Source organism: Indicator indicator, chromosome W (assembly GCF_027791375.1).
Source record: "Indicator indicator isolate 239-I01 chromosome W, UM_Iind_1.1, whole genome shotgun sequence".
NCBI lineage: Eukaryota > Metazoa > Chordata > Aves > Piciformes > Indicatoridae > Indicator > Indicator indicator.
In genome coordinates, this window is record NC_072052.1 from 1,633 (window position 1) to 9,384 (window position 7,752).

A 7,752-nucleotide genomic window follows, 5' to 3' on the forward strand; every position below is an offset into this window, starting at 1 on the left:
CATCTCTCATGATCAGCTACGTCAAGAGATAGCTGGACAGCTTTTATCTCTGCAAATTGACTGGATTCTCCTTCTCCGTCTCTTGCTTCTGCAACCCTGCATGTTGGACTCCACACTGCAGCCTTTCATCTCTGCATGTTTCCAACAAGACGACAGGAACCGTCTGTGAACAAAGCATATTTCTTGTCATCATCAGACAGATCGCTGTAAGGGGGAGCTTCCTCCGCACAAGTTACTCTCTCATCTGGAGGTTTTGCACAGCTTGTGCCTTCTGGCCAGTTTGTGATCACCTCCACCAAACCAGGCCTTTCGAGATTTCTCATTCGATCTCTCTGTGTTATCAGAGCCATCAACTTAGACCAGGTAGCATCTGTTGCATGATGTGGTGAAGAACCTTTGCCTTTGAACATCCAATTCAGAACTGGCAATCTAGGAGCTAGAAGAAGTTGTGACTCAGTTCCAATCACTTCAGAAGCATCTTTTACTCATTCATAATCAGCTAAATTCTCTTTCTCTGTTGGAGTGTAGTTTGATTCTGAACCTCTGTAACCACGACCCCAGAAACCAAGAGGACGTCCTCGTGTATCCAGGAATGTGTTTTCTCCAAAATCTCACTATACCTAAAAACCATGGAGTTTCTTTCTTATTGGTGGGATTTGCCATGGTGGAGACTATCACATCCATTGGAATGTGACGGTGATCATCTTGCCACCGCACTCCCAGAAACTGGATTTCTGTGGCAGGTCCTTTCACCTTGTCACGCTTGTGTGGTGATTAGGGATGGAGGATGATTGTTATAGTAGGTGAGGCAAACGTAGAAGAACAGGCCTAGTAGGGATAGGAGGGTGATGATTAGGGCTGCTGTGGTTATTTCTTGTTTAGTGAGTTCTTGGATAATAAGTCATTTGGGAAGGAATCCGACGAGGGGTGGAAGACCAGCTAGGGATAGGAGGGTTAGTATGAGGGTTACATTGAGTATGGGGGTTTTTGTTCAGGAGGTTATTAATGTTGATAGATTTATTATGTTAGATGTGTTAAGGGTGAGGAAGATAGTGGTGGTTAGGAGGGTATAGAGAAGGAAGGTTAGAAGGGTTAGTTTGGGGGCGTAGATGAGGATAATGGTTATTTATCCTAGGTGGGAAATGGAGGAAAAGGCTAGGATTTTTTGGATTTGCGTTTGATTGAGGCCTATTCAACCACCTAGGGCAGTTGAGGTGATAGCTATTAGGGTTAGAAGGTAGGGGTTGAGGGAGTTGGATGTAAGGAGGAGAATGGTGATGGGGGGATGTTTTATAACTGTTGATAATAGATGGGCTGTGGTTAATGGTGAGCCTTGGAGGACCTCTGGGAATCAAAAGTGGAATGGCACTAGCCAAGTTTTATGGCAATTGCTGCTGTTAAAAGGAAACAGGATGATGTGTTGGTTAGTTGGGAGATATCTCATTGTCCTGTGGTTCAGGCATTGATTATGACCATCACAGCGGGGGGTCATGCAGAATGCGTTGCTGCTTGATTAGCTGCTTATGGCTGCAGCAGTTCTGGACTGCCAGGCTTGGGCTAGTCCCTCCCCGTCTGGGCTAAAGCTTTACCCTCGGGGCTTTCCTCAGTCCTGTCAACTGGCTTACGACGCTGGCTTTCTGCATCAGCGAAGGGATCATCTATGCTGGTTCCTCGAGCAGCTCGGGAGCTGGATTCTTTTCGTGTTGCAGAGGCCTCTAGTATGCCTGCATGTGGGAGTGAGAATACTTACAGCTTACACAGCACGAGCTTACGCAGCGAGAGAAAGCAAAAGGAGAGAGCATAGTTGGTAAACAAAGGGAGTAGTACTTATAGATTTCTCGAGTCTGGATATGGCCAATGCCACACTTGTCAACAACCTGCTTCAACCTATAGAATGGGTGAAGCTAGAATTATGACCTTAGATGGACAAGAGCAGAAGCATACTTGTTTACTCCTTAGGAGACAGGTTGGTGCCGGGGCCTTGTCCTCCCTCCTGGAAGGAGGGTGGAAGGGGGACTACCAAAACATATTGGGACAAGTTTGCTGGTATTGGGGGCAAATTCTAGCATAAGGTGCCTTCACCACAGCTGATAGTGAGACCGCATGCAAGAGAATGTCAATGATTTTGTTACCTTTCTCGAAGACTTTCTTCAGCAGTTCACCCCAGACGATGATATCATCGATGAACTGAATGTGTTCTGGAGCTCCACCTTTCTCCAAAGCATCATGGATCACTGCATGACAGATGGGCAACCCCTACTAGTGGGGATTTAATACCACATGTAACATGCTGGCCCACCGTCCCAGCGACCAGAATTAGAGTCACTGTTGGAGCTAACAGAGTTTGTTCAGGGAAACTGTGTATTGACCCATATATTGGGAAAGATCCCTTCTTGGAGGCATGTCTGATCCTGCCAGCTGAAAACTTGTATCCATCTGTTGCGGAAGAGGAATCAGCATCATATCAACTCTTCATCAAGTTTGGATATGCGGACAATAAATATCCTCCAATCAGCTCATACAAGCAATTCACAATCTTTCCCCCGTCAGCAGTTATCAAGGGCTGCAACCCAACAGCAGCACGTGAGCGCACAAACCACCAATATGCATCATTTGGTACCGTGAACAATGGCCAAACAGTACGGAGGCCTCCACCATAAATTCTTGCCCCCCACTTTCAGCTTGCCAGTAAAAGTAGGCATATAGAGTATGAGCAAGCTTAATGAGCTTTTATGGGCAAGGCCTGTATCCCACCGGAATTTCAACAGCGAACATCAGATGTCTAATGAATCTCCATACAATCACTTCTCTCACAGCAAACTCTCCTCCGACGCTTGAAACCCCTCATCCTACTGCAGTCCACGGAATACGGGACACCAAGGTAAATCATCACTGCTGGGGTCCCTCACCAGGGCCTGCCCAGGTCCGCGGCCCTGCCCCACAGAGAAAACAATACCAAATGCACAATGCCTCGAATGCCAGTCCAATGCCCGAAACTTTCAATAGCTGGGCCCCCCACAGGGAGGCCGACTTGTCGCCTACACACCAAAGGCCAGGGCACCCATAACATAGCAACGGCCCAGCCCCAATCCGGCTGGTCTCCCCTTGACTCCCATGATTAAACCATCCTCAATGTCTCATTACTGATGGTTCCTTAGTAGCCTTTATAACATCCTTCCTCTCCACAACAAGAGTCGCAGACCCCCAAACACTCCTTCAATCCACCTTGCAAAAACCTGAAGTCTCAGCATAACCTCCGTATGCAAAATTAACTAGGTCCCACAATGACACCATCACCCAACAACCCAGAGATGTCTCAATCCGGTATCCCTACATATCGGCACCCCATCACAACATCATAGAGTCTCATTTCATTCACCCGTGGGGCACCAGCCAGTACTTATACATCCCACAATTTCACCAACAGCCCCCCCTCACATCCTCACATCATCCCCCAACCATCCCTCAAACCCAAATCCTACCAAACAAATATCCTACCCCCCCCACCCAACCCATTAAACTCAAAACCCCCAATCCCTCCCTCTACCCTCCTTCTCCCCTCTTTTTTTCAACATATCCCATCCCCACCTCTTCCCCCTCCTTCAACCATAACCTCCACCTCTTACATCATAATCTCATCCATCCCTACCCCCCACACCCCCCTTCTCCCCCTTTTCTTCTCTCCCATATCCACTAACCATTATCCATCCATCTACTACCCCTCATCACACATCTCACCATTCCTACATTCCCTCTCACATCCTCATCCATAACATTCACATATACCCCTTAACAATGCCTACAAACCTCCCCCCCCCCCCCCAACACAACCCATCACCACCAATATCACACAATCCTCCATCCCACCTCCACCCCTACCCACAACATAAACACACAATGACTCATAAACAAAAAAACGCAAAACCTACACATCCTTCATCTCCCTCTCCCTACTCCCCTACTACAACCACCACCCTATCACCCTCCATTCACCCACATAAACAACCACACCCCCTCACCCTCAACTCCACCCCATCACAACTTTACCCCCAATTAACCACCCCACCATACTCAATACCTCTTCCACTTCCCCCCACCCCATCCATTCACTCTCAAACACTAATCACACCCCCCCCCCACAAACACTACCCCTCACCCCCCCCACCCCTCCAACCCCCCAAAACTACCCAATAACAACCTCCCCCCCTCCCCCCAACACATCCCCAACACCACCCAATACAACCATTCTTCCCCTTCCCCCCACTACTCATCACCCATGACCCTCTTCAACCAATCACTCCCCCTCACCACCCCCTAACCAAAATCAACCACCAATCTCCTCCCACCATCCCTCCAACCATCAATTTCATCCCCCCCACCATATCTCTTTTCATCACCCCCCCCCCCCCACCCCACCCCACCTTACTCACCTACATTCACCCCATCCCTCATACAAACACCTCCCAACACCCCCACACTCATCCATCCCATAAATACCCCAAACCCATAACCCCCAACCCCCCCAAACATCCCACCCTCCCCACCACCCCCTCCATACAATCATCCCCCCTTTTCCCACCACCCCCTTTTTCCCCCTACACCCCCCCCCCCCTCCTTCCAACCCCCCCAACCCCCCATGTCCCTCATTCATCTCTACCCCTCTCATGCGCTGGCTGTACTCCTAACGCACCTACCCCCCCTTACCCCCCTATATTAACACCAACCTCCATCCCTCCCTCATCCTCCATCCGTCCCCTACCATCCTCCCCCTCCTAATCCTCCAATCAAACCCCCCACCCCAATAAACTACTGATGAAGTTCTAACCTCTCCCCCAAACATTACACCCACCCAAAAGCCTATAAACGCCACCACCAACAAAATCTAATCTAACCCCCCCCTACTATCAAACAAACCATAACACTACCCATACACATCAATCCCCAAATAGCCTCACCCCAACCCCCCTCCCTGTACCAAAACCCCCACCCCGCTGTTACACCCAACTATGCACGGAACCCTGCTTCACCCCCCTCCAACCCAGCACCTCCCCTCCTAATCTCCTACCAACAAACCACACCCCACCAACTTCCCCCCCCCCCCCCCCCCAATATCACACACAAATGCCCCACACCCAACTCATCATCGATCTTACCGCCCACAATACCCCCTACCAACATCCTTGTTCTACCCAACCCCCCACTAGTCACATGATTCAGGCTCAGGTACTCCTAACCCTCCCAAAAAACACCAATCATCTGCTGGCAGCTCAACGCACAACTACAAACCCGTTCCCCCACACTACATTCAACCACTTGCCCACATAACCCCATTCCCACCACACACCTCCAACACCCCCCACTCACCCCAACCACACCCACCACCCCCCCCACCACCCCACCCACACACACCAACCCCACCCACCCCCCCCCCACCACCCCCACCCCCCACCCCACCCACACCCCCACCCCCCACCCCCACACCCACACCCCACCCCACCCACCCACAACACCCACACCCCCCACCCCCACCACCACCACACCACACCCCACAACCCCACCCCACCACACCCACCACACACCCACCACCCCCCCCCCCACCCCCCACCACCCACACACCCACACACCCACCCCCACCCAACCCCACCCACCCCAACCACCCACCCCCCCACCAACAACACCACACCCCCCCCACCCCCCCACCCCACACCCACCCCAAACCCCACAACCCCCAACCCCCCCACCCCCCCCACCCACCCCACACCCAACACACCCCCAACACCCACCCCCCCCCACCCCACCCACCCACCCACCACCCCCAACCACCCCCCCACCCCACCCACCCCACACCCACACAACCAACCCAACACCCACCCCCACCCAACCCACCCCACACACCCCACAACCACCACCCACCCACCCCCACCAAAACCACCACACCAACCCACCCCCCAACCACCCACCCCACACCAACCCCACCCCCACCCCCCCCCCCCCCCCACCCACCCCCCCACCCCCCCCCCACCCACCCCCCCACCCCCACCCCCAACCCCCCCCACCACCACCCACACCCCCCCCAACCCCCACCAACCAACCCCAACACCCAACAACAACCCCCACCCACAAACCAACCCCCCAACCAAACCACACACCCCACCCACAACCCACCAACCACCCACAACCAACCCCCCCCCCACCCACCACCCCCAACCCCACCCCACAACACCACCCACCCAACACCAAAACCACCCCACCCACCCCACACCCAAACCACCACCCCCACCCACCAAACACCCCACACCACACAACACCCCCCACCACCACCAACCACACCAACACCACAACCACCCACCCCACCCCACCCCCAAAACACCAAACAACACCCCACCACCCACCCACAACCCAACACCCCCCCCAAACCACCAAACCACACACCCCACCACCCCAACACCCCAACACCTCAACCCCACCCCCCACCCACCACACCCCCAAAACCACCACCACCCAACCCCAAACACACCCCCCACCCCAACACACTAAACACCAAACCCCACAACCCCCCACCAACCACCCAACACCCACCCAACCCCACCCACCCCCCAACACCCAACCCACACAACCCCCAACCACCCCCCCACACCACAACCCATCACCAACCCACCCACAAAACAACACCAACAACCCACACCCCACCAAACCCCCCCCACACCCACCACACCCCCAACCTCCCCCCAACCACCCACACCCCACCCCAAATAACAAACACACCACCCCCACACACCCCCCCCACCCCCACACCACACCACCCCAACAAAACCAACAACACAACAACACAACCCAACAAACCCCCAAAACATCCCACCCCCACCCCCCCCCACATCACACCACAAAACCAACAACAACCACCCCACACTACCATCACCACCCCACCCAAACCCCACCCCACCCAACCCTCACCACCTATCACCACCCACCACCCACCCCAAACTCCCCCCCCACCCCCCCCCATATAACCCACAAACACCATCTCAAAACCCCCATCCCCCAAAAACCACACACAACACCTCACCCTAAATCCTCCCCCCACCCCACCCCCCCCCCCCCCCTCAACACACCAACCTCATAATCACCCCCCCACTCCTACCCACCCCCCCCAACACCCACATCCACACCCACTTAAAAACACCCATACCCCATACCCCCCACACAATCACACCAACACACCCAAACCTCCCACCCAACCCCCCACCCCACCCCAACCATACCCCCCCTAACATAACCCCTCAATACTACCAATACCTATATCCCCCACCCCACCCCCCACAAACCCCCCCCACATCCCCCACATCAATAACCTTATCACTACCGCCAGAATCAACACTGATCTGCCCCCCATCAAACCCCCCCAACCCCCCCACCCCAAATCCCCCCCACCCCCACCCCCCTACCCCTCCCCCCCCATCCCCCCCCCCTCCCCCTACACACAACACACACAACAACAACACACACACACACAACACACACCACACACACACCAAACCCACACCCACCCCCCTAAAAATAATAATCTCTATCTAATCACCACTCACTTCACTACTCACTCACTCAACTCACTACTTTCACGAACTCAAAATCAACAATACCCATAAATATACATATCGTTCAAATTGTCCCAAACAATTATAAACCATAAATCCCCCCCACCAATATAACACCCCTACTACACCATCAACCATCCTATCACTAACCTCCCAC

At 53.8% G+C, this 7,752-nt stretch overlaps 1 pseudogene; it reads right to left on the reverse strand.

The window, feature by feature from the left end:
• Positions 1 to 757: 757 nt before the first annotated feature.
• Positions 758 to 2,702, reverse strand: LOC128979122 (NADH-ubiquinone oxidoreductase chain 2-like; annotated as a pseudogene).
• Positions 2,703 to 7,752: the final 5,050 nt, after the last annotated feature.